Here is a 27931-nt window from a genome sequence, read left to right as displayed (position 1 = left end):
GTGAAGCAATGCTCTGTTGCATGCCAGACTGATCCAGAAGATGTAGATCGAAAATTATCTCCATCACACATCAGAAACAAAAGTCCAAGTTCAGGTATTGATCCTACCTAGTACATATTTCACACGTTGCATTTCATGTCTTTGTATGCTTTTGTAATTGACATAAAATAGAAAATAATATTTTGACCAATTATAAAATTGTATGGCTCTAATGTGCAAGCTCTAATGAATGCAAGTAAATAAAGCACAGCAAGAACAGGCAGCAAGGCATTTTGGTAATTTAGTCCACAATAGTTATTTCTGTTTTTGTTTCACCAATGTGATTACATATGTGGTTGCCTTTATTGAATAACCTATATGCAATTGGGTAAAGCACTGAGAAGAGATTTTCTATGCGTATTTTGTGACTATGAATTACATAGTCACAGTGCACAGAAATACTTTTAAGAAACCCATCACATTAGCCTGTAAACCAGCAGCAAATCTGAGCTTCACTTGATTTTGTTGCACGCAGTTAAGACTGGCATTGTTTAATGAAACAATTCATCCAGCATTAAGCAAACATATAGACCCAATCTACAAAGGATCTACTGGTGTTCAACAATGGCCTAGTGTGTTAATAAAAGGTTTGTGATGTTCAAATTGATGAGACCCAACTATATGCTGGATGATTGCACTTCCTTAAAATTTGCAGCTTCTTAATAACTTCTATTTAAAAGGTTATTCAGAGATTATTCTAGTTCCATAGTTTTGAATACAAAATCACTATGATTTTAATAAAAATAGGAACTAATAAGAATATATTAAAATCACTTTAAGCCATAAGTTCAAAATTACCAAACCTTTGGACAAAAACAGTTTTAAACTAAATTTTGAAAATTAACGTTGTCTCCTTGTAATGCTTCATCTTTTAATTTATTTACTTGTCTTTATCAACACTTCCCATGTAAATGTTAAAAGACGGGTTCATTTGAGATAGTATGCTTTCATTTATGAAATGATTTTTACTTTTTATGAATTGACCTTAAAGCTTCGTGCAGTTTTTCTTTCTGGACCTGCTTGACAGGGCACAGCTTTTCCATTACTTTCTCTGAAGAGGGTTCACACTGGGAATATTATTGGGTCACGTTTATAACTGCTGGGGAAATTAGGTCACTGCAAAGCACAGGACCCAGAATCATGCAAATGAAAGTACAAAATGATAAAAACAAAGCAAAAAGAAGGAATGTTAACAAATTGTTTTTATTAGTTTTTTTATACATTTTCTACATAACTACAGATATAAAAAAAACCCAGATCAAAACGAAGAACATTGATACAGTGCAAAAATAAGCATACAATAACAATCTGATACAAAGAAAGATAATTGAAAAAGCACCCAAATTGAAGACAAGTAAGATTAGTGTCCTCCCCAAGCCCCACAACACAAAACAAAAAAAGGAAACTCCAGACCACCCACAACACAATATAGAGAATATAAATCAGGACAATCAAACCCCCAAACTGTGAATACACTTAGCAACAGAAGATATTAATGCCTCCTACCAAAAGAAACTGAAAGCAAGGGACCGAAAAAAAAACCTTAGTTAGGAGGAAGGTTATGAAAGTACTCAATAAAAGGTCCCCAGATCTTATGGAACTTTAAGTCCGAATTAAGAATTGAATAATGAATTTTTTCAAGGTCCAAGCAGGCCATAATATCATTAAGCCATTGAGCATCCGTGGGCGGGGCAACATCTCTCTATCTAAGAAGGATTAAACGTCTAGCCAGGAGAGAGGCAAATGATAATATTTGACACTTGGCCAAACTCAGACTTTAATCTGTCTCACCCCAGAAACCGAACAGAGCAATTAAAGGGTTTGGTTCTAGGTGGTGATTCAGAATATACGATAACATTATAAAGACATCTTTCCAAAATTTCTCCAAGCTGGGACAAAACCAGTACATATGAATGAGAGAGGCCTCGCCCCTTTTGCATTTATCACAAAGCGGACTGATGTTAGGGTAAAATCAAGATAATTTAGATTTAGACATATGGGCTCTATGAACAACCTTAAACTGTAAGAGGCAATGACGAGCACAAAGAGAGGTTGTATTAACCGATTTGAGAATCGAATGTTAACAAATTGTATAACATTCTCTTAAAATTACATCTATATCATACCATATTACCTAACACCATAAAAATGTATTTCGTTTGGTGAGAAGATTATGCATGTGCAAGTGTGTGAACATCTAAATTTTGCTTCCAAGACTTCAGCAAAATGGTCTAGCAGAAATTCAAGTGGAGGATACTGATGCACTGTCAATAACTCTCTCTGAGACGTAAAGGCGAGATATCGGCTTTTATTGACTGGAAGAAAGAGCAAGTAGTAGTTGACCACCATACTACATCCTGGAGACTGAGGGCCAGGCTCAGGCCTCAATCGCCTTTATACTGGGGCCTGTGGGAGGAGCCACGGTCAGTGGGAGGGGCCACAGGAGCAGTCAGCGGGGGGGGGGGGGCATGTCCAGACAGGTATATGTAGTTCACCACATTCACCCCCCCCCCTTTGTTTTAAAAGAGAGTCCCCATGGGGTGAAGTTTCTTACAAGTATATTTACAGGTTAAGTCTATCAGGTGGTCGAATCTGTCGCTGCGATCTACATAGCACCGGCTGTGATTGCACAGGTGCCGGAGGTGATTGCACCGGAGACGGTGGTTGTGCTGGTTCCGGTCTAACTGGAGGTGTCAGCTCACTAGGCATCAGTGATCCCTCATGCTTGTGTGAGGTGCCTGGTATACGTGCGTACGAGACGCCCGGTATAGGAGTGTCGTGAGGACTCTGTGTAGGGCTCAGTGTGCGTGGTGTCACCTCGGGTACAGGGTTCATAGTTACCGTGGAGTATTCGGGGCAGTGGTCTGATGCTCCTGCGGGTGCCAGGTCGCGGACGAAGACCGTGTCCTCCCGCCCATCAGGTAAGACCACGTAAGCATACTGGGTGTTCGCATGTAGAAGGTGAACCCTCTCGACCAGCGGGGAGTATTTATTGCTCCTCACAGGTTTCCGGAGCAGCACTGGCCCTGGGGACGTCAGCCAAGCCGGTAGGGTGGTCCCAGTGGCAGACTTCCTGGGAAAAGAGAATAGGCGCTCGTGAGGGGTGGCATTGGTAGACGTACATAACAGGGAGCGGATAGAGTGGAGTGCCTCGGGGAGGACCTCCTGCCATCGAGAAACCGGCAACCCTTTTGACTTAAGGGCTAAAAGTGTGGCCTTCCACACTGTGGCATTCTCCCTCTCCACCTGTCCATTTCCCCGGGGATTATAACTCGTGGTCCGCCTAGTAGCAATGCCCCTAGCTAGCAGGTACCGGCGCAGCTCGTCACTCATAAAGGAGGACCCTCTATCACTGTGGATATAGCAGGGATATCCGAACAGAGTGCAGAGCTGGCGCAGGGCTTTTATGACGGACGTGGTAGTGGTGTCGGGGCAGGGGATGGCAAAGGGGAACCGCGAGTACTCACAGATAATGTTGAGAAAGTAGACATTGCGGTCGGTGGAGGGAAGGGGGCCCTTAAAGTCAACACTCAGTCGCTTGATAGGTTGCGCCTTTTCAGGACGGTAGAAGTGCGGTTTGCACTCAGCGCAGACTTGGCAGTCCCTGGTCATCGTCCTGATGTCCTCAAGGGAGTACGGCAGGTTCCGGGCCTTCAGGAAATGGTAAAATCAGGTGACCTCCGGGTGGCAAAGATGTGCATGGAGGGCGTATAGCTGGTTGAGCTGTGTGCTGGCACATGTTCCCCGGGATAGGGCATCAGGGGGCTCATTGAGTCTGCCAGGCCGGTACAGGATATCATCGTTGTAGGTGGAGAGTTCTATTCTCCACCGCAAAATTTTATCATTTTTGATTTTACCCTGCTGTTGAGTGCTGAACATGAACGCAACTGAGCACTGGTCAGTCAGCAAGGTGTACCTTTTGCCGGCGAGATAGTGCCTCCAGAGCCTAATAGCTTCCACTATGGCCTGGGCTTCTTTCTCCACTGCGGAGTGCCGAATTTCAGAGCCTTGAAGGGTACGAGAAAAGAATGCTACTGGCCTGCCTGCCTGATTGAGGGTAGCAGAAAGTGCGAAATCGGAGGCATCACTCTCTACTTGGAAGGGAATGGTCTCGTCCACCGCATGCATCGTTGCTTTGGCAATGTCCCCTTTAATGCAGCTGAAGGCCTCGCAGGCCTCGGCAGAGAGGGGAAAAGTGGTAGACTTGACCAGGGGGCGGGCCTTGTCTGCGTAATGGGGGACCCATTGGGCGTAATAGTAAAAGAAGCCCAGGCACTGTCTGAGGGCTTTGAGGGTGGTGGGAAGAGGGAGTTCTAACAGGGGGCGCATACGGTCGGGATCAGGGCCAATGACCCTGTTTTCCACAACATACCCAAGGATAGCGAGTCGGGTGGTTCTGAACACACACTTGTCCCTATTATAAGTAAGGTTCAGGGCTTTGGCCACTTGGAAAAATCGTTGGAGGTTGGCGTTGTGATCCGGCCAGTCGCGACCGCAGATGATGATGTTATCCAGATATGGGAACGTGGCCTTCAGTTGGTACTGGTCCACCATCTGGTCCATTTCCCTCTGGAAGACCGACACCATTTGTGACACCAAATGGGACGCGCAGGAAGTGATAGAGCTTGCCGCCCGCCTCAAAGGCGGTGTAGGGGCGGTCCTCTGGGCGGATGGGGAGCTGGTGATAAGCGGATTTCAGATCTATTGTTGAGTACACCTTGTACTGAGCTATCTGGTTGACCATATCCGTGATGCGGGTTTAGGGGGTACGCGTCAAGCTGCGTGAACCTATTGATGGTTTGACTATGGTCCACGACCATCCTATTTTTCTGCCCGGTCTGAACAACAACCACCTGGGCCCTCCAAGGGCTTGTGCTTGGCTCAATGATCCCCTCCCTGAGCAGCCGCTGCACCTCTGACTGAATGAAGGCCCTGTCCCCCGCACTGTACCTCCTGCTTTTAGTTGCCACAGGTTTACAGTCGGGGGTCAAGTTGGCGAACAGCGGTGGGGGGCGGATCTTGAGGGTGGAGAGGCTGCAAGTGGTGTGAGTAGTGCAGCTGTCAGCATGGTGCTGGGTGGAATGTGTGGTTGGGTGTGTGTGTGTAGTCAGTAGTGGGGTATATGGCGAAGTCCCACAAAACTGAGGATTCCTGACAGTGAGTGGTGGGAGGGGCCCATGATATGCCATAGTCACACTTTCGAGGTGGCTCTGGAAGTCCAGCCCCAATAGCACAGGCGCGCACAGTTGAGGCATGACCAGTAGCGCAAAGTTCCGATATTCTGTGCCCTGCACCACCAATGTCGCAACACAACCCACCCGGATTTCTGTGGAATACGACCCAGAAGCCAAGGTGACCCTCTGGCTTACCGGCCGTGTCATGAGTCCACAGCGTTGCACTGTGTCCGGGTCAATAAAACTCTCAGTGCTGCCCGTGTCAAACAGGCAGCTAGTCCTGTGCCCCTCCACCAGGATGTCCATCATTGACCTTGCAAGCTGGTGTGGGGCGCTTTGGTCGAGGGTTACGGAGGCCAGAGTTAAACTGCCATCTTGGTGCCCGGTAAGCACCGGTGGGTAGGGGGCGGGGCATGTTGGTGCCGACAAAGATGGCTGCCCCCATCCAGGCATGCAAGATGGTGGCCCCCATGCCTCGCACGAGGCGGGCAGGCAAAATGGCGGCCCCCATGCCTCACACGCAGCGCTGCCCGACCCCGCTCGTGGTTTAGACTTACAGACCTTGGCAAAATGGCCCTTCTTCCTGCAGCTGGAGCAGGTTGCTTCTTGGGCTGGGCAGCGTTTTCGGGGGTGCTTTTTGAGTCCGCAGAAGTAACACTGCGTGGGCTTGCGACTGGCAGCAGCTGTGGTCGGGTTCGGGGAGTTCATGGAATCGCAACTGGCAGCGGCATTGGCGAATTCGCTTGCGGGAACCGGCAGCGGCGGAGTCTGAGGTGTCCACAGAACCGGTGGGGGATCGCACGGCTGGTCAGTGTCAGTGTTGTGCAGAGCGGCCTCCAGCGTGTCGGCCATCTCGATCGCCGAGCGTAAGGTAAGATCGGCATTTTCCAGCAGCCGCTGGCGCACGTACACTGACCTGATCCCTGTAACAAAGGCATCTCATACGAGGAGCACCGCATGCTGTTCCGCCGTGAGAGTTTTGCAGTCGCAAGTTCGCACAAGTGTCTGTAAGGCTCGGAGAAACTCGGCGCTCGACTCTGCAGGCCGCTGTCGTCGCATAGCTAAGCGATGTCTTGCATAGACGGTGTTCACCGGCCGCAGGTACTGTCTTTTGAGGGCGTCTAGTGCCCCTTGGTAGGTCGACAGGTCTCTGATAAGTGAGTAAACTTTCAGGGTGACCCTCGAGAGGAGAATTCTGTGCATAACAGCGGGTTCAGTTGCACTAACCTCCTCCAAGTATGATTGGAAGCATGCAAGCCAGAGTTCAAAGGCAAGATCTGCTTCGGGGCTTGGGGGTCCAAATCCGATTTTTCCGGACGTAAAATGCTTTCCATGTTTTAAAGCTTCCAGTCAATAAAATTGATGCACCATCAATAACTCTCTCTCTGAGACATGAAGGCGAGATATCGGCTTTTATTGACTGGAAGAAAGAACAAGCAGTAGTTGACCACCATACTACATCCTAGAGACTGAGAGCCGGGCTCAGGCCTCAACCACCTTTATACCGGGGTCTGTGGGAGGAGCCATGGTCAGTGGGAGGGGCCACAGCAGCAGTCAACAGGGGGGGGGGGGGCGTGTCCAGACAGGTATATGTAGTTCACCACAGATACTTAAACCCTGAAAGAAGAAGTACCTGATGAGGGGTTTCGGCCTGAAATGTTGACAGTACTCTTTCCCATAGATGCCGCTTGGCCTGCTGATTTCCTCTAGCGTTTTGTGTGTGTTGCTCAGATTTCTAGCATCTGCAGATTTTCTCTCATTTCAGATTAAAGATTAGTTTTATTTGTCACATATTCATCGAAACAAGCAGTAAAATGCATCATTTGCATCAAATCAAGTCAATGAAGTTTCTGCTGGGTAGCTGCAACAGTCACCACACTTTTAGCACCAACATAGCATGCCCAGAACTTATTAACCCTAACCTGCATGTCCTTGGATGGTGGGAGGAGACAGGAGCACCTGGAGGAAATCCACGCGGTCACAGTGAGAACATATAAACTCATTACAGACAGTGGTGGAAATCGAACCCTGATCTTGCTGATGGCACTGTAATAACATTCTGCTAATCAGTATGCCACTGTGTCACACACGGCATTGTCTTATATACAAGAATATGTATGCATAGGTGCAATGAAAAACCTCCTTGCAGCAACATCACAGAAACAGTGTCATGTAAGAAGCTTTTGCAAGAAAAAACATACTCTGTATATCAAACATAACATGAAAGGTCAAAAGTAGAACAAAATAAAAACGAAGTCCATCGTGTTCTGAGTTGTCATGTCCTGTTATATTGAAGTAATGGATCAGGTTGTACATTGTTTAACAATGGCACAACTGAGGAAAGTAAATGACGTGTATGTCTATTTATGACACCTAGCAATTCATTATTATTCATACAGTGGTACTTTATTAAGTACTTTCTGTACCCCGTGTTCTGCTACTGTAGCCCATCTACTTCAGGGTTTGAAGTATTGTGTGTTTAGAGATGCTCTTCTGCACACCACTGCAGGAACACATGGTTATTTGAGTTACTGTTGCCTTCCTGTCCACTTGAACCAGTCTGCCCATTGTCCTCTGACCTCTGATTAACAAAGTGTTTTTGCCCACAGAACGGTCACTCCCTGGATTTTTTTTTTTTTTGTTTTTAGCACCATTCTCTGTAAACTCTAGGGATTGTTGTGCATGAAAATCCCAGGAGATCAGTAGTTTCTGAAATACTCAAACCACCCTGTCATTCCACAGTCAAAGTCACTTGGATCACATTTCTTCTCCATTCTGATCTTTGGTCTGACCAGCAACTGAACCTGATAGGTTGAATGGGTTAGGATTTTATTCCCCTGAGTGCAGGAGAATGAGAGGAGATCATATAGCGGTATACAAAATTATGATTGTATATAGGGTGAATAAATCTGACACCCTAAAATTCCCCTTAAATACTTCACCTCTCACCTTAAACCTATGACCTCTGGTAGTAGTCTCACACACCACAAGGGGAAAAGCCTGCATCACTCAGGTGTTGATTAGAATATGTAATGAATAGAAATATGAGACATGGATTTAGTTGTAATATTTAAGAGAAATTTGGATAAATATATGCATGAGAGAGGAATTGAGGAATATTGTTTAGATGCAGGTAGATGACCAGGCTGCCACAGATTAGATGTGCTGGAACTCTGTACCTCCCTTTGCAAATAGATCCTTGATTTCCTCATCAGGAGGCCACAATCAGTCTAGATCAGAAACAACATCTCCTCACCAACAATCAACTCTGGCACACCTTAAGGATGAATGTTTAGCGCACCGCTCTCAGCTCTCTACTCTCATGACTGTATAGCTGGACACAGCTCAGATGCCATCTATAAATTCATCGATGATACAGCTGCTGGCAGAACCTCAAATGGAGATGAGGAGGCAAATAGGAGTGAGATAGATAGCTGGTTGCTGGTGTCACAACAGCAACCTTGCACTCAGTGTCAATAAGACCAAGGAATTGATTGAGGACTTCAGGAAGTATTAAGAACACATACCAATCATTATCAATCATTATCAGTGGAAAGGATGAGCAGCTTCAAGTTCCTGGGTGTCAATATATCTGAAGATCTCTCTTGCGCTCAACATATTGATACAATTACAAAGAAAGCACACCAATGGCTATATTTTATTAGGAGTTTAAAGAGAACTGGTATATCACCAAAGGCCAGCAAATTTCTACAAATGTACAATGAAGACCATATGGACTGGTTGCATCACCGTCTGCTATGGAGGTGCCAAGACACAGAATCAGAAAAGGCTGAAGAGGGTTGTAAACTCATCCAGCTCCATCATGGGCATAAACCTCCCATTGAGGACATACTCAATAGGTGATGTCTCAAGAAGACAGCATCCATCATAAAGGGCCCTCACCTCCAGGAAGTGCCCTCTACTCATGGAGGTACAAGAGCCTGAAAACATATACTCATCATTTTAGGAGCAGCTTCTTCCCCTGTTATCAGATTTCTGAATGGCTGACAAACCCACAAACACTAACTTCACATTTTGCTTTTATGTTGCATTACTTTTTTATATATATTTCTTATTGTAACCTACAGAAACTTTTTTATGTATTACACCATTCTGCAGCTGCAAAATGACAAATTTCACAACTTGTGTCAGTGATAATAAACCTGGTTCTGATTCTGGTGTCACCTGTTTAATATTTTCCTTTTGTTGATTTGTCAGGAGGCTTTCAACAACATACAGTCCTGAATACCTGCCAAACTTGCACGAATACAAATAAAACATTTTAATACCATCCTCACAATTATGTTATATTTAATTGAAGTCAAACCTACCTCTGTTTTTGTCTGGCTAAGAAATATTCTGTTTCTTGAAACACTGTGTGTTTATATAACCATTTACATGTTGCCATACGTGCATGTTTAAAATATTCCAATCAATTTCATCTTTATTTATGTAAAGAACCTCTGGAACCCGCACAGCATTCGGCCATTAATTTCAGTCATACCCCAAAATAGAAAGGATATTCAGAATAGAAAACAGTTGTACTGTACCTTATTTGCACTTCCTGCTCAAGGATCAGTGTTTGAAAAAAGAAAAAAAATCCAAGCTTTATTATTTAGCTCTACATGTAAAGTTGATAAATATTGATCTATTTAATGTGAATTAAATACTGTTGATTTAAAAAGTAGTAATATGACACCAATGATATACTTCTCATTTCTTTCCCAACCACTGATCGAAACTGTTGCAGAAAATGAGAGGGTAGAAGCAACAGAAGAAGGCAGAAGAATATCGAGCTGGTATTTCAGGTGTTGTTCCTCCAACCTGAGGGATTCATTTTGACAATAGAGGAGGCCATGGTAGCTTCCAACCTGATGGCATGAACATCGACTTCTCTAACTTCTGTTGATGCCCCTCCTCCCCTTCTTATCCCATCCCTGACATATTTAGTTATTTGTTTTTTTTCTCTCTCTCTCTGCCCATCACTCTGCCTGTTCTCCATCTCCCTCTGGTGCTTCCTCCCTCCCTTTCTTTCTCCTGAGGCCTCCCGGCCCATGATCCTTTCCCTTCTCCAGCTCTGGATCACTTTTGCCAATCACCTTTCCAGCTCTTAGCTCCATCCCACCCCCTCCGGTCTTCTCCTATCATTTTGCAATTCCCCCTCCCCCAACTACTTTCAAATCTCTTACTATCTTTCCTTTCAGTTAGTCCTGACGAAGGGTCTCGGCCCAAAACTTCAACAGTGCTTCTCCTTATAGATGCTGCCTGGCCTGCTGTATTCCACCAGCATTTTGTGTGTGTTGTTTGAATTTCCAGCATCTGCAGATTTCCTCGTGTTTGCTCTTTAAATCATAGCTGTGTCATTTGAATGTTGAAAGTCAGCATACCAGTGTGCATGCAACAGTTAATCCAGCCAGGCCAAAACACTACCTCACTAGTCAAGAAGATACATCAACATCGACACTTTCTGAGGATATTGAGGTGTGCAAGGCTCCACAAACTCATTCTAAAATCTTTCTAAAGGAGTACCGTTGTGCAACAGAGAAACTGCAAGACCCATCCAACCACAAGACCCTACAGAAGATAGTAAAAACTGTCCAGAGGATCACCATGGTCGCCCTCCCACCCCCACACCCCCATTTGTGACATTTACCAGGAGCATTGCAGACGAAGGGCCGAAAGCATTGTTGAGGATCCCTACCATCCATCCACAATCCCTTAGACCCACTACCATCAGGAAGGAGGTACAGAAGCATCAGGACTAGGATTGCCAGATTGGGTAACAGCTTCTTCCCTCAGGCTGTGAGACTAATGAATACCCTTCCACCAGGACAGTGAGCTGTTTACTGTATTGTTTACTGTTTACTTGTGCTGTGCACGACATGCATTTTCAATTATATTTTATTAACTTATTTATGGTAATATTTTAGTTTATGTGCTGTATGAGATATGTTTTGTGGGTCCACCACGGTCCAGAGGAAGGTTGTTTTGTTCAGCTGGACATATGTAGTCAGATTACTATTGACTTGAACCTGAAACTAGAAGTCTCAAACACTGGTTCAAGAGTTCCTGAGCTATTTTATCAATGTTAACATGCACTTTCTCTTCTGAATCTTCCTGCAGTTCTGCTATGTTGCCATTGCAAACATTCAGTTATTCTGGTCAAGAAGCTACGTGTTATTAATGCAGCTAACTTACAAGTACCTTTTGAATGATATTACTGTATTCTGAATTAAATTCAAACCCCAAGTCCTTCCTTGCAAGCCATTGTTGATCTTGTACTTCACACAAAAAGAACAAATATGGAAGGATTTTCCTTGGGTAACATTTACAGTTATTAAAAGATATAAAGCTGCAACAGACCAATTGAAATGGGTCATCTGAACATTCAAGTGAAAAGCAGCAAAAATATTCTCAGAATCATAGGATCATGTGGTACAGGGCAGGTCCTTCAGCTCGCGCTGTCCGTGCGGACTTTTTGACCAGTCTGTACTAATCCCATTTGCCTGCATTAGTACTGCATATGGACCCTTCATTCCACGATGTTGTGCTGACCAATATAGACCTACTCCATGATTAATCTAACACTTCTCTCCTACCCTTTTTCTTAAACATCCATGTGTTTATCTAAGGGTCTCTTAAATGACCCTATTGTATCAGCCTCTACAACCACCCTCAGCAGTGCATTCAAAGTTCAAAGTAAATTTAATTATCAAAGTGCATATATTTCACCATATACAACCCTGAGATTCATACTCAGCAAATCTGTGGAATAGTAACTATAACAGGATCAATGAAAGATCAACCAGAGTGTGAAAGACAAAAAAATGTGCAAATGCAAATATAAATAAGTAGCAGTAAATAACAAGAACATGAAATGGTGTGGTGACCAGAACTTCATGTGGCCTGACTGGTGCTTTGTAAAGTGAAACATGATAATGTGGAAGAAGCAATTGAATTAAATTTGGATACTTCTATGTCGGCATTTTAGTGGGTTTTTGTATCTCAGCAGCAAAAAAAAGCACATGTTTTTTTTTACATGTTGTGCATGCACTGAGCTGATTAACTGGGATCTCAATGCAGGGTATGCTGACCTGGGAGAAGATGCTGACTTTGGTTTGCCTATATACCCAATGAATTTGGCTGATTTTTGTGCACAGCTGGTATTTTTCTGGAGCTGTTACGTACTCGTGACACATGACAGTGGTACCTTGTCACGTGACTGGGGTTGAAGCTATACTGGACTTGAGGTAATGGTCTTGTGATGGTGGAGTGACGTCATTTTCCCACCAGTAGAGATCATGTGACAGGTTTTTTTTACAGGTTATAAAAGGAAGACCCCACCCTGTGAGGAGGGGCAGTTCGTGGCTGGATTTGCCAAGTTGATTTCATGCCACTGCGTGATTTAATGTGATGACGCAGTTTAGTTGAAAGATGAAGTTTTATCTAATGCCTAAAGTTTAAAAGGTCATTGCCAGCAGGTTCTTTACAATACTGCTAGTTTGAGAATCAGTGGAGAGTGAAGATCGGAGTTCGGGAGTTAAAGATCGAGGAGAAACTATTTTCGATGATGAAACAGGTTCAACCTGATTTAATCCTTATTTGAAAGGAATTCGTTGACTGTTCTCGTGTTAATCTCTGCGGGATAGCAGAAGATTGAGGACAGTGTGAAAGGAAAGGTCAGTGCCTTTAAGTAGTTTCGTTTCGTAATTTCTTTGTGGGAAAAGTTCGATGCCAGGGATCGAAGCAAAACGACGTGAAAGAGAATTTAAATCATCTTATAAAGTCTCTCCCTTAAATGAATCGTGAGCATTTTGAACTTGTGGCAATCCTACTTAAAAGAACTGTTTTTGCAACATCGCTTTAAGAGCTGTTTAAGCTGCCGCACAGCAGCTGATTTCCGGTTACGTTTGTGTTTGTTTACTTTTGGGGGATTTGCTTTCAGTGTTTAATAAACGTGTTATTTGTTATATAAACCCTTGCCAAACTCATATATTTATTGTTGCCTGAATACGTAACATAAATATGGGGGCTGCATCCGGATTGGATCGTTTGAGTTTAACTGCTTGCTAACTTTTGAAAAAGGGGAATACTTGATTCTTTTGTTTGATTGGCTTGTGAGTGTTTTTTGGCAACGATGAATATTGATGAGTTTCTGGCTTCGCCAGCTGCGGAGTTGCTGGCGAAGGCGAAAAAAACTGAGGTGTTTGAGATAGCTCGTAGATTGCAACTTAAAGGTATTTTGCAGACTACATCTAAGGCTGTAATACAGAGAAAACTCGCGTCACACTATGTGGATTCAGGTGTTTTTGATGATTTGATTTTAGGGTCGTTTCCAATAAGTAATCTGGAGATGCAGTTGCAAATCGAACAAATGAAATTGGAGTGTTGTAAATTGGAGGCTGTTCAAAAGAAGAGGGAATTTGAATATGCAATGGAGGAATTAAGGTCTGGGAATCAGTCTTCTGGTTCTAAAAAACCATTTGTTGCTAGTCAAGAAATTAAATTGGTTCCTCCATTTAGTGAAACAGAAGTGGAAAGATATTTTCAACATTTTGAAACTATTGCTCGGATGTCAGAGTGGCCGAAAGCTAAATGGTCAGTGTTGTTACGGACTGTAATTAAAGGTAAAGCACAACAAGTTTACACAGCTTTAACTGCTGCGCAAGCTCTTGATTATGATATTGTGAAAATGCATATTCTGAATGCATACAAATTAGTCCCAGAAGCTTATAGGGAAAGATTCAGAAGTTTGAAAAAGTCTGTGGATGAAACTAATGTGGAATTTGCCTATGATAAAACTATGTGTTTTGAGAGATGGGTTTCTTCTAAAAATGTAAATGGGGACAATGATACATTGAGAGAGCTGATTTTAATGGAGGAATTTAAAAGAAGCATTCCTGTTGAAGTAAGGACCTACTTAAATGAGAGGGGTACTGATAAATTGCAGGACTCTGCTAGATTAGCTGATGAGTATGTTTTAATCCATAAGAATAAATTTCTTCAGGGCAGAAGTTTTAAGAGGAAAAATAACATGGAGACTGAAGGTAAATTAGAAATTAAATCAGATGTTATTGAGAAAGGTAAGGAGGAAGGAAAACCTGTGAAGGAAAGACAGTTTGGTTTTATTTGTAACTATTGTAAGAAGCCTGGCCATTTAATAGCTAACTGTTTCAGATTGAAAAAGAAAGAGAAGGAAGCAGTTCCAGATGCTTGTGTGCAACATACTGAACCACCTGTAAAGTTACAGGGTTTGATGAACACAAATGAGGCTTTGTTAGAGTCTGACCAAGTTAAAAAGGGATATGATCATTTTATAACTGAAGGGTTTGTATCCTTGAAAGAAAATCCTTAGGGATACTGGAGCTTCTCAATCACTGATGTTAGACAGTGTGTTGAAGTTTAATGAAGAGTCTGATACTGGTGAGGTAAATTATATAAGAGGTGTTGGGAGTGATTTTATACCTGTACATTTACATAAAGCAAATTTAAAGTCAGGGTTAGTTACAGGATTTGTTGAAGTAGGATTACAGCATAGCTTACCTGTGAAGGGTATTTCTTTATTGCTAGGTAATGACTTGACAGGTGGACAAGTTTTTCCTGAAGTGCATTTGACAATGGAGTCAGAGGAACCAGAGTTGAATTCTAACACAGATTCTTCCTGTGTTGTGACTAGAGCTATGGCTAAAAAGATTGATGCGCAGAATGAGGTTGTTACTCAGGACTGTTCAACTCAGGATTTGAGTTTTGAGGATGTGTCAGAGACTTTCTCATTTTCGTTGTTTGAACAAGATTCTTGGAGTAAGTCTGACTATGAAGATTTATCTCTGTCTCGGAAGGAGATGATAGCAGAGCAGAATAGAGACTCTGAGATTATAAAATTAAGAGAGCAAGCTTTACTAGGTAGTGAAATTGAGAAGGTGCCAGTAGGATATTACTTGGAAAAAGCAGTGTTGATGAGGAAGTGGAGATCGCCTACAATTCCTGCAAGTGAGGATTGGAATGTTGTTTACCAGGTAGTTGTCCCGAAAGTTTATCGAAATGAGATTTTGACGTTAGCTCATAGTGTGCCTTTAGGTGGACATCAAGATGTAAGGAAAACTGTGGACAAGATTTTAAAACATTTTTACTGGCCTGGTCTAAGAAAAGATGTGGCGATGTTTTGTAAAACGTGCCATACTTGTCAAATTTGGGTAAACCAAATCAGGTTACACCAGTAGCTCCATTACAACCTATTCCAGCATTTGGTGAACCGTTTTCTAAAGTTATTGTAGATTGTGTTGGTCCATTACCAAAGACAAAAACTGGTTATCAGTATTTGTTGACTATCATGTGTACTTCGTCTAGGTTTCCAGAGGCAGTATCACTTAGGAATATAAAAGCTAAAACTGTGACAAAGGCTCTTATAAAATGTTTTACTTATTTTAGATTACCTAAGGAGATACAAACTGATCAAGGCAGTAATTTTATGTCTGGATTGTTTCAACAGATAGTTTATAAATTGGGAGCTAAGCAATTTACTTCGTCTGCATACCATCCAGAGTCACAAGGTGCCTTGGAGAGGTTTCATTCTACCCTCAAGAATATGATTAGGACATATTGTGTGGAAAATGAAAGTGAATGGGATGAGGATATAAACTTACTTTTATTTGCAGTAAGAGAATTGGTACAGGATTCTTTAGGTTTTAGTCCATTTGAACTTGTGTTTGGGCATAGAGTTAGAGGACCTTTAGCTTTATTGAAAGAACAGTGGATTAGTAAGGAAGTACACACTAATTTGTTGGACTATGTTTTGAAATTTAAGGACAGGTTACATAAAGCTTGTAGCTTAGCCAAGGAAAATTTAAAGTTGGCTCAGGAGAAAATGAAGACTTGGTAAGATAAAGAAGCTAGGATGAGGATGTTTAAGCCTGGAGATAAGGTGTTGGTTCTTTTCCCAGTGCAGACAAAACCTTTACAAGCTAGATTTCATGGTCCTTATGAAATTGTGTCTAAAATCAATGATGTGGATTACGTGATAAAAACTCCAGATCGCAGAAGGTCAACACAACTTTGCCATATAAATATGATAAAACCATATTTTGAGAAACAATCTGATACTGTGACTGTTGTGGTTAGTGAGAATGAGTTTGATTTAACTAGGAACATGATAGATGATTCATCCGACTTTCATTCTAAATCCAACATTGTTTCTGTTAGGTTACCAATTTCAACCATTCTGGAAAATATTGATGAGAAATTAGCACATTTACAGCTAGAGCAGAAACAACAGATGAAGGAATTAATTTTTAAATATAAGGAGTTGTTGCCGAGAAGGACTACTATAGCTTCACATGATGTAGATGTTGGAGATGCCAAACCTATTAAACAACATCCATATATGATGAACATAGAAAAATGTGAACTTGCTGAGAAAGAAATTGAATATATGTTAGAGAATAATATCATTAGACATTCTAACTCGAATTGGAGTTCACCATGTGTTATGGTGCCAAAACCAGATGGTAGTATTAGGTTTTGTACGGACTACAGGAAGGTGAATGCTGTAACGAAAACAGATGCATATCCAATTCCTAGAGTAGATGATTGTGTAGATAAAGTTGGAAAAGCAAAGTTCCTTACAAAGATTGATTTATTGAAAGGGTATTGGTGTGTTTCATTAACGGACAGAGATAGAGAGATTTCTGCATTTGTAACTCCATCCGGGTTATATGAGTATAATGTTCTTCCATTTGGGATGAAGAATGCCCCAGGTACTTTCCAGAGGATGGTTAACTCTGTGATTCAGGGATTGAAAGATACTGATACTTATATTGATGATTTAGTGACAGGAAATGATACTTGGGAAGCACACATTATTGCGGTGGAGAAATTGTTTGAAAGGCTTTCAAAAGCTAACTTAACTATTAATTTAGCTCAGAGTGAATTTGGACATGCTGTTGTGACTTACCTTGGTTATGTTGTGGGTCAAGGTAAGGTAGCTCCTGTTCAGGCAAAAGTTCGGGCAACTTTAGAGATTCCCACTCCAACGGGGAAAAACGGTTCCCAACGGTGAAATGGGTTCGACCTGATTTAATCCTTATTTGAAAGGAATTCGTTGACTGTTCTCGTGTTAATCTCTGTGGGATAGCAGAAGATTGAGGACAGTGTGAAAGGAAAGGTCAGTGCCTTTAAGCCGTTTCGTTTCGTTTCGTAAATTCTTTGTGGGAAAAGTTCGATGCCAGGGATCGAAGCAAAACGACGTGAAAGAGAATTTAAATCGTCTTATAAAGTCTCTCCCTTAAATGAACCGTGAGCATTTTGAACTTGTGGCAATCCTACTTAAAAGAACTGTTTTTGCAACATCGCTTTAAGAACTGTTTGAGCTGCCACACAGCAGCTGATTTCTGGTTACGTTGGTGTTTGTTTACTTTTGGGGGGGGTTGTTTTCAGTGTATAATAAACATGTTATTTGTTATATAAACCCTTGTCGAACTCATATATTTATTGTTGCCTGAATATGTAACAGTGTCTTGATGTGCTTCTAATTGCCGAACTCATATATTTATTGTTGCCTGAATACGTAACAGTGTCTTGATGTGCTTCTAATTGCCGAACTCATATATTTATTGTTGCCTGAATACGTAACAGTGTCTTGATGTGCTTCTAATTGCTTCCAAATCTCAGATCACTGTGGCGCGGTAAACCATGTGTCTGTGACATTGAGTGGCCATTTTGTTTGTACATCTGACGGAAAACTCTTCTTCTGTGGTCTCTTCTGGGAGGTGATTATCATGAAGACAAAGAAAAAGATTCAAGGATTTGTACAAAGTTTCTTTGATGTACAATAGCTCTACTAACCTTTGGGAATGTCTTGTCCATGAATGGTCAAAGTGAAGGAAATGCCTTTGGGCTGGTATGGAGAACTATGAGGTGATACATTGAAAACACACAGATCTTTGCCAATAGCAGAAGGAGCAGATTATCTCACAAATTATGCAGTCACTCATTCCATTACCTGTTACCTGCACTAAGTGTAGAAGAAACTGTGGTTCCCACATTGGCCTTATTAGCCACCTAATGGAAGGTAGAGACACATCAAGTTTATATGCCATCTGAGCATTCATAATTTATTCCACTAATTGTCATGCTTATTTCAAGTTACATTAATCCCTGAAATATACCACTGAAAAAGCACATAAAGCATGGTATATTTAAATAATATTAAAAAGTGCAGTAAGTTACACTTTATGCTCAAAGATTTATGTATGAACAATTTAAAAATCTCACTCCTATACTCATTTACATGTCATATAAATCTGAAAATTATCAATACATTTAATATGAAACTAAGTAAATAAATGACGATTACACCAGTGTATATTTATCTTATCCAGTTGCTAATCAAAGCTCAGTTATGGAAAATAAATGTACTGAAGCTGCAGGAAAGAAGAAAAAACCTTCAAGAACCAGAAGCCAAACTCCACATTCAGGTACTCTTATGTTGCCCAAGTGGCAAGCTCTAATGTGTACAAAGTTGTGATGCACAACCATGGTGTATTTTCCAAGTTTTAGTACAGTGCTTGTTCTGAAACTGTACTTTCCTTCAGTTAGATTCAGAGAATCCAAGAGCTATGCAGCATAGAAACAGACCCATTGGCCCAACTTGTCCATGCCAACCTAGTTGCCTAACAGATCTACTCCCATTTGCCTGTGTTTGGCCCACATCTTTCTAATCTTTCCTATTCAGATATTTGTCAAGGTGTTTTAAAGGTTGTATTTGCACTCACCTCCACCACTTCCTCTGGCAGTATGTTCCATATATACACCAGCTTTTGAAATAGTTGCACCTTGCTTCTCACTTTAACTTGTGCACTCTAGTTGCGGACTTCCTCCCTACCATAGGGAAAAAAATGCCCCTAAAATATTATATACCACTCAGCCTACTACATGCCAGGGAAAAAGTCCTAACCTATCCAAACTTCCCTTATAACTCAAGCCCTCCAATGTTGGTAATATTCTCATAATTATCTGCATCCTTTCCAATTTACTGTAATTCTTCCTCTAGCAGGACAAGAACTATACACTGTACTCCACATGTGACCCTATCAATATCTCATTCAGCTGTAGCATAGTATTCCAATCCCTGTACTCAACATCCTGACTGAAAAAGGCAAAAATTGCACAGATACTGGAGGATTCTCACTGGGTCACATTTGCTGTAAAACAGTGGTGGTGGTATAACAAGGTAACTGACGATCCAAGTGATAGAAGCAAAAATAACACCTGAAAACTGATGAAAAGTGACTGAAAGAGAAGCAAAGCATTCTTCACCACTGTCTTTTCAGTGAACTTTTATGGGTAGCTCAGTTCCAACAATCAAAATATACATGCCATTTGTTCAAGAAGTAGGCAATGTATGTATGGACAAAGGAACATGTCTGCATGTACTACAATGCACAAATTTGCTGTCCAAACTTGGCCGAACATTTAAAATAGGTAGCAATCTAATGTAAATCTGCTGCTTCCTTAATTTTCAAAGATTTCTGTCTGATCAATATAAAGGTTCATATGCACATATTCATGTGTGGTAAATATTTGATAAAAAATAACATAACACTAATGATACTTATTCAGCTCATGATTGAAGTCCTTTTATAAAGTTTGAACACGGTAAAGCAAAAGAAAAAGGGAGAAGGAAAAAACCTATTTCAAGCTCCATTAGCCAGGGTCCATGTCTAGGTACACTTTTTTCCATTTAATATTCAAAGTACATGCAGTTATTGCATATTTTGTTTATTGGTATTGCATGCCTGCTTATCATTTAATCCATCATAATTATGTTGCTCAAGTGTGCATAGAGATGTGATGCACAATGAGCATAGGTTATACTGTACTTTTGCAAATTTTATCACATTGTTATGTGGTTCTTGTTTTTTTAGTAATATGGCAAATTATGTAAAATTGTACTTCTACTTGGACTGAATCTGTGAAGCGGTCAATTTCTACAAAATATGTAATTATAGAGTGCATATGTGCAATATGGTGTGGGATGAGTGTGTATAATGTTGTTGCCATTTTAATAGTATCTTTAATTTATACCAGCAGCCAATCCATGCTAATCTAATTAGTCTAACTAGTCCAGTTATTCCAGTGAAAATTCAATTATCATACCTTGAAATCCCTTGGGGACGTTACAACAGAGAATTGAACTGAAGCCCTGTCCACTTTTTTACGACTGTGATGCCAGGCTTTGCTGATCAGAGACTTCCTCCTCATTGCACAGATATGCCGTCATTGACTTCTCATTGGGTCACCTTTTTAGCAAAACAATTGGAATGAAGCATTTGAACATCCAAGTGATAGCAACAAAAGTAAAATCTGAAAAGATATTCTGGTCCTGGAGAGGAACCAGAGAAAGTTCACAGAAACATTCCTGGAAATGAAAGGCTTAACATTTGAGAATCATTTAATACTGTAGCTCTGGGCCTATACTCAATGGAGTTCAAAAGTTCGGGTTGGGGGCTGGGGAGGGAAATCTTATTGAAACGTACTGAATATTGAAAGGCCTGCATTGAATTCCATTAATAGTATGGGAGGCCACAACCATAATAAATGGGCATCCCTTTAAAGATGAGATAAGGAATTTCTTTAGCCAGAGGATGGTGAATCTATTGAATATGTTACCAGAGGGATTTGGATATCAAGTTATTAGTGTATTTAAAGCAGGGGTTGATTGGTAAGGAAAAAGCTAGGAGAATGGAATTCAGAAAAATAAATCAGTTATAATTGAATGGTAGAGCAGACACATGGGCTAAATGGCCAAATTCAACTCCTGTATCTTGTGGTCTTGTGCACACGTACAATTAATGTAAATGCTTAATTAAACCAACCAATGATGATAAAACTATAGCCAATTATATTTCTTATCCAGTTGCTGATTGAAGTCCCATTGTAAAAAATGAATAGACTGAATGTGAAAAGAACAAATGATATGGGAAAGTATTTACTTATGATTCTATTAGACAGGAACTGGGGAGCATAAATTGGGAACAGGTATACTTGGGAAAATGTACAATGGAAATGTAGAGATTGTTTAAGAAGCACTTGCTGCAGGTTCTAGCCAGGTTTATACCACTAAAGCAGGGAGAGGATGGTAGAATGAAAAACCATGGCTGACAAAAGATGTGGAACATCTAGTCAAGAGGAAGAAAGAATCTTACTTGAGTTTGGGAAGTAAGAATCAGACAAGGTTCCAGAGAGTTATAGAGGTAGCCAGAAGGAACTTAAGAATGGACAGCAGAGGCAGAAAGGAACATGAAAAGGCTTTGGCAGGTAGGAATAAGGAATTTCCCCCCCCCCAAGGCACTTTACACCTACGTGAAGAACAGGAAGATGGCCAGGGTGATGCCAAAACAGAACAGATCAGGGATAGTAGAAGAAACACGTGATATACTTGAACATGTTGACATCGAGAAGGAGAATGTGCTGAAGCTTTTGAAAAACAGGATAGATGAGTCCCCTGGGTTAGATTGGTCACCAGAGAAAATGAGGGATGAGATTGCTGTGCCTTTGGTAGTCATCTTTGCATCCTCACTGGCCGAAGGATTTGTACCAGGTGTTTGGAGGGTGGCAAATTTTATTCCTTTGTTCAAGAAACAGGTTGGAGTAACCCTGGGAATTATAGACCAGGGAGTCTTACTTCAGTGATGGGCAAATTATTGGAAAAGAGAGGCAGGATTTGTGGATATTTGGGGAAGCATAGCCTGATTAGGGATAGCCTGTATGGCTTTGTGAGGGTAAGGTTATGCCTCACTGAATTCTTTGAGAATGCAACAAGCATATCAATGAAGGCAAGAGTAGTGGATGTAGTGTGTAGTATATAGATTTTAAAAAGTGAAAAGATTCCCTATTCAGAAAATCAGGAGGCATTGAATCCAGGGAAATTTGGCTGCTTATGGTACAGAATTGGCTTGCCACGAAAGACAAAGAATGACAGCTTATGGAACATATTCTGCTTGCAGGTCGGTGATTAGTGGTGTTTGGTAGGGATCTGTTCTGGGAGCCCTGCGCTTTGTGATTTTTATACATGACTTGGATAAGGAAGTGCAAGGGTGGCTTTGTAAGGTTGCAGATGACATGTTGGTTGGTGGAACTGTGGATAGGGCGGCGGGTTGTTGTTGGTTGCAGCCTGACATTGACACGGGCAGAGTTGTGCTGAGAAGTGGCAGATGGAGTTCAACCAGAAAAGTGTGAAGTGATTGACTTTAGAAGGTCAAACTTGAAGGCAAAATACATGATGAATGACAGTGTGGGTGTGGTGAACTACATATACCTGTCTGGACACGCCCCCCCCCCCCCCCCACCGCTGACTGCTCCTGTGGCTCCTCCCACTGACCCCGGTATAAAGGCGATTGGAGACACCGCCCCGGCCTCGGTCTCCAGGATGCAGTGTGGTGGTCAATTGCTGCTTGTTCTTTCTTCCAGCAATAAAAGCCTACATCTCGCCTCATGTCTCGGAGAGTTATTGATGATGCATCAGTGGGGGGGGTGGGGGAACAGAGGGATCTTGGGGTCCATGTCCATAGAGCCGTCAAAGTTGCCGCAGAAGTTGATATGGTTGTGTTGGCCAATCATTAGTTGGGGGATTGAGTTCAGGAGCTGCGAGGTGATGTTACAGCTCTACAACACCCTGGTTAGATTGCACTTGGAATACTGTGTTTAGTTCTGGTCCCTTCATTATAGGAAGGATGTGGGACATTTAGAGGGGTTGCAAAGGAGGTTTATTCGGGTGCTGCTCGGACTAGAGGACATATCTTATGGAGGTGGTTGAGTGAACTAAGGTTTCTCTCTTTGCGGCGAAGGAGGATGAGAGGAAACTTGATAGCGGAGTACAGGACAATAAGAGGGTTAAATTGTGTAGGTGGCTGGAGACATTTTACCAGGGCAGAAATGGCTAATACAAGGGGGCATAATTTTAAAATGATCGGAAGAAAGTATAGGGCTATATCAGAGTTAAGTTCTTTACACTGAGAGTGGAATGGGCAGGTACATTTACGGGCATTTAAAAACTCTTAGATAGGCCTGTTGATGACAGAAAAATGGAGGGCTATGTAGGAGGGAAGAGTTAGATTGCTTTTAAGAATAGGTTACCAGGTCAGCACAATATTGTGGACTACAGGGCCTGTGCTATAATGTCTGATGTTCTATATTCTATGTTCTAAAATAGCAGAGGTGGAAAGAAAATCTACTTCAAGCACCAGAAGCCAATGTCCATGTCCAGGTATTACTCTGTTTCTCTATATGCCCACATATGCATTGTAAGTTTTGTGTTACTGGCATTTGATGCCTGCTCAACCCATTATAAATTTATATTGTGTAAATATGTTCAAAGATATAATGCATATCCAAGGCTTCAGCACAATGGTTGTTACAGATACATGAACGTCCATGTGAAAACAATGGCAATATAACATGAAAACAAATGAATAGTGACCTGAAAGAACTGCAAAGCATCCTTCTTAATGGGCAAATCAATAAGCTGTATTGATTAGCCAGGGCATCAAAGGGTATGGGGAGAAGGCAGAGGAGTGGGGATGACTGGAAGAATTGGATTAGCCCATGATTGGATGACAGAGCTGACTCAATGGGCCAAATGGCCTACTTCTGCTTCTATAGTTTCTGGTCTAACTTTCCTGAACACATTTGACATAACTGGAATTTCAGCTCTATAATAATTTGCACATGCAGTACAAAATGCACAATTATCTATATATTTCATGCACAGTAAAATAAAAATAAAATATTTAATGTAACTTTCATTCTTTTATGCAAAAATGTGATTATATTTCCTATCCAGCTGCCAATTAAGGTACCATTGTTAAAAAAAATGCAAGAGCAGAAGAGAGAAAAAAAATTACATGTCAGATTAGAAACCAAAGTTCATGTCAAGATAAATCAACATCCTCAGAACTTTCACAGAACAGGACAATCTGATTTTCCGGACCACTGTTACTTTCACATATTACACAGTAAATGTTGAAGTGAGTGTAATGGAACCAGGAAATATGCAAGCAGTCTGGACTCCCCTTCTGGCTGTGTACTTGCTCGTACTCTGTACATCTGGCTCACATTGCAAACAACTGAGTGAATCAGGTGCCAAACAATCAGGATTCCCAAGCAATCAAATATCATATTATCAAAGTTCAACTGTAACTCTTCTACATTATTCTATGGGTGGGATTGGGGTGTCATATTCCTGTAAGGTGGTACATATTGTGGTTTTCTGCAATGTGAAACCACTTCATCTGTGCAATGTGGTCTTGTAGAATTTGCAAACCTCTACCCAAAAATCTAAAAAGTTTGAATAAGATATGTGCAGACATCAAGAAAAAAAAAGACTTTTTGTGTTAACATTTTTTCCACACATATCTTATTCAAACTTTTTAGATTTTTGGGTAGAGGTTTGCAAATTCTACAAGACCACATTTCCATAACCCAAATGGTCATCTGGCTGAACAATAATAAACTGCATAATATTATTGAATGGATTGTTAATTGGTACTGCACATTTCATCAATTATGAAATTATGTGTCTTAAATAGTGGGTATAAATGTGTTCGAAAGTGGAGCAGCCAGATGAGATACGATAGATTTTCACAAATTTGACCACATTTCTTTGTGGTTCTGATTTTAAGTAACACATGAAATTTGACTTATACATTTGGGTATAAAACTAAAATTATTCGAATGTCAAGGAGTTGCTTATTTCTGATCAGTGCAAGTTCCAGTAAAGTTAAAAGACATTTGGACCCTTTAATTTTTTTAAAAATCCAAAAACTGACTAATTCTTATAGTTTATGCATTGGCCTAAGTGGAAAAATTATAATTGGTACATAATTTTGAAACCACACTGACATGTACATTTTCTTGAGCAGAATTTAAGCCTCTAGTACGAAACTGCTTTCTTTAATTTCTGTTGTTCCTTTTCAAGCTATAGTAAAGTACAGTACTATACAGTATTATCAGTTCAGGATTAATTACGATATTTTGAGACTATACTCACAAATAACTCTGAGTTCCATTTAGTGATTCGGACAGGACATTATTGATGTAGTACTTTCCACCATCAGGAATCTCGATGTAAAAGCTTTGTAAACCTGTTCCATGAAATGGATGTAAAGAAATCAAATAAGAAGGGGGAAAAGTTAGTAACACATTTCTGTGAAAGCGTAGAAATTGACAGCAAAGGTGATGAACTTTGAGTCCTACATGAGAGCAGGAACAAACCATTAATAGACCCAACGCTGTAGCAGAGAAAGAGGTGAGGGAAGGAGCAGTTGCACTTGTCCTACAAAAATCACAAGCACACTGCAACCTTCCCTTAATTTGGTAAAAATGAGCAAAGTTAAAGAACAAGGTGTGGAGGGGAATAAACAGTCGATGTTTCTGGTTAAGATCCTTCTTTGGACTTGGGGAAGGAGTACAAGCTGGCAGGTGATGGGTGAGGCCAAGTGAGAGGAAAGGTGGCTGGGTGGAGGTAGTTAAAAAGCTGGGAAGTGATAGGTGGAAGAGCTAAAGGGCTGACGAAGAAAGAATCTTATAGAATATGACAGTGGACCATGGAAGATGGGGAGGGAGGGAAAGAGGGAAGTGATGGACAAGTGAGGATTAGAGAAAGGGTGAGAAGGGAATGGAAAAAGAGAGGAGGGAAAGGGAGAAATTATCGAAAGTTAGAGAAATCCAATGTTAAAGGCTGCCCAGAAGGGGTGTGAAGTGTTGCTCCTCTAAGTTGAATTTGGCTTCATTGTGGCAATAGAGGTGGCCATGGATAGACAAGTCAGAATAGGAATGGGAAGTTGAATTGACATGGGTGGCCACCTGGAGCTCCTGTCTTTTGTAGCAGACGGATTGAAGGTGCTCAAGGAAGTGGTCCCCTAATCTGTCGTGTCTTACCAGTTATAGAGATGGCTGCATCGGGAGCACCACATGCAGTAGATGACACTGACATACTTGTAGATGAAGTATCACCTCACTTGGAAAGACTGTTTGGGGCCATGAATGGTAGTAAGGAAGGAATTGTAACATTTGTCACACTTGCAGGAGTAAGTGCCAGGAAAGAAATAAGTGGCGAGGGATAAGGGACAAGTGAGCTACGTAGAATGTCACAATGGAAAGTGGGGAAGAAAAGGTGTACTTAGTGGTTGGATCCCATTGGAGATAACAGAAGTTATGAAGAATGACAGCAGGAGGATAGGGTGAGATGGAGGAGATGCAGATGAAAGCAACATCAATGATGGTGGAAAGGAAATCCTGCTCTTTGGGGGGGGGGAGGGGAGAGAACATTTCAGATGCTCCAGAATGGAAAGCCATATTCTGAGAACAGGTGCAGTGGAGATGGAGGAAGAAATAAGTTCCATTGGACATTATCAAGCTGAAACAATGAGTGTACCAAAATGGTCCTACATGTAAATTTTGAGAAGATAGAAGTAGGCTGCTTGTGCAGTTTGGACACTGAAAACAGAGACCAGGGAACTAAAATGACCAGAAGAAATGTGACTAGATGATAATGGCCTGTTGTTCAGTGTAGGATTTTAGTCTTCCAATTGCAATTCAGTTCCTATTATTGCTTTCTTTATGGATAGAAAAATATTAAGTGTGGACAGAAACTGGAAAATAAGATCTAAATGCGCCATTAAGATATTATTGAAGTGTTCCAATCATGTTTACATTTATTTCAAATAGCAGAAACACATCTCCTCTGGAAATGCATGTAATGCATCTAACAAAATCATGTCTGAAGTACACAGGTTATTCAAAATGGGCAGCAATCTGAAGTATGAAACTATCCTGTAATTTGCACTTTTTTTAAACAGAAATCTAAGAATAAGCATCAAAAAGTCCAAAATCATATGCATTTATTTAAAGTTAGTAACTCAAATCTATTTGCATAAGGTCTGTATTTGAATAAAAGAATCAAAAATACACTAATATTGTAATTGCATTTTCTTTATTATGTTTATAAATGAAGCCCCCCTTGTAGAAGAACTACAGAGTGAACAACCAATGGAAGGTAGAAGAACATCTTTATCAAGCATGAAGTGTGTTCCATGTCCAGGTAGACTCATTACCTTTTCCTTTTTACTCAGCCATCCGTATGTTTGTGCAGCACAAAATGTATTGCACACTTGACTAATCTGATTGAACAGCAGTTAAAGATCTGTTGAGTTGTATAATAATTTGGCTAATACAAGTTCAAATATATATAGTTGCATAAAGCACAGTCAGGATTGGGTGCAGTATAGATTTTTACAAACTGAAACTTTTGCCTTGTGCTTCTTAATTTTAGAAGAACAGTTTTAAAGCAGTTGTGTGAATAATTCAGCCCCTGGATACATGAGAGGAAATTTTGATGTGTCCACTTTCAAGATCTACAAAAATAATATGAAAATTGACTCTGCAAAAAATAATTGAGTTCATGTAATATAAAGTTTTAAATTGATACAATTTTCTTGTGGGCATTTAGACTTGGCTGGGTTTATAAGTGTGCATAATTGAATGTACACTTTTATAGCTATAGAAGAATATATGAAATAGAAACAAGAGTAGCCTGTTCCTCCATTTCTCAAGGTTATGGCTTATTTTCTTGCTTTATTTTCTGGCACAAATCCTTCTTTCTTGATACCTTGATGTTGGTCTCTCATTTGAATGAACATGATAACTGAACTTCTATGGCCCTC

At 41.1% G+C, this 27931-nt stretch overlaps 1 long non-coding RNA gene across 1 annotated transcript in view; it reads right to left on the bottom strand.

The window, feature by feature from the left end:
• Nucleotides 1-2583: 2583 nt before the first annotated feature.
• The window catches only part of LOC132401914 (uncharacterized), a 63258-nt gene continuing 37910 nt past the window's right edge, over nucleotides 2584-27931 (bottom strand). Inside the window, exons 2-5 of the long non-coding RNA XR_009514744.1 lie at nucleotides 25258-25351; nucleotides 20367-20509; nucleotides 17164-17332; nucleotides 2584-3112 (exon numbers count right to left, since the gene is read on the bottom strand). This is a non-coding gene — a long non-coding RNA (uncharacterized LOC132401914). The remainder of the gene's footprint in view (nucleotides 3113-17163; nucleotides 17333-20366; nucleotides 20510-25257; nucleotides 25352-27931) is intronic.

This window comes from Hypanus sabinus, chromosome 11, assembly GCF_030144855.1.
Source record: "Hypanus sabinus isolate sHypSab1 chromosome 11, sHypSab1.hap1, whole genome shotgun sequence".
In the NCBI taxonomy this organism is placed as follows: domain Eukaryota; kingdom Metazoa; phylum Chordata; class Chondrichthyes; order Myliobatiformes; family Dasyatidae; genus Hypanus; species Hypanus sabinus.
Note: the sequence above shows the minus strand (reverse complement) of the source record. Positions and strands in the feature narration are given on the sequence as shown.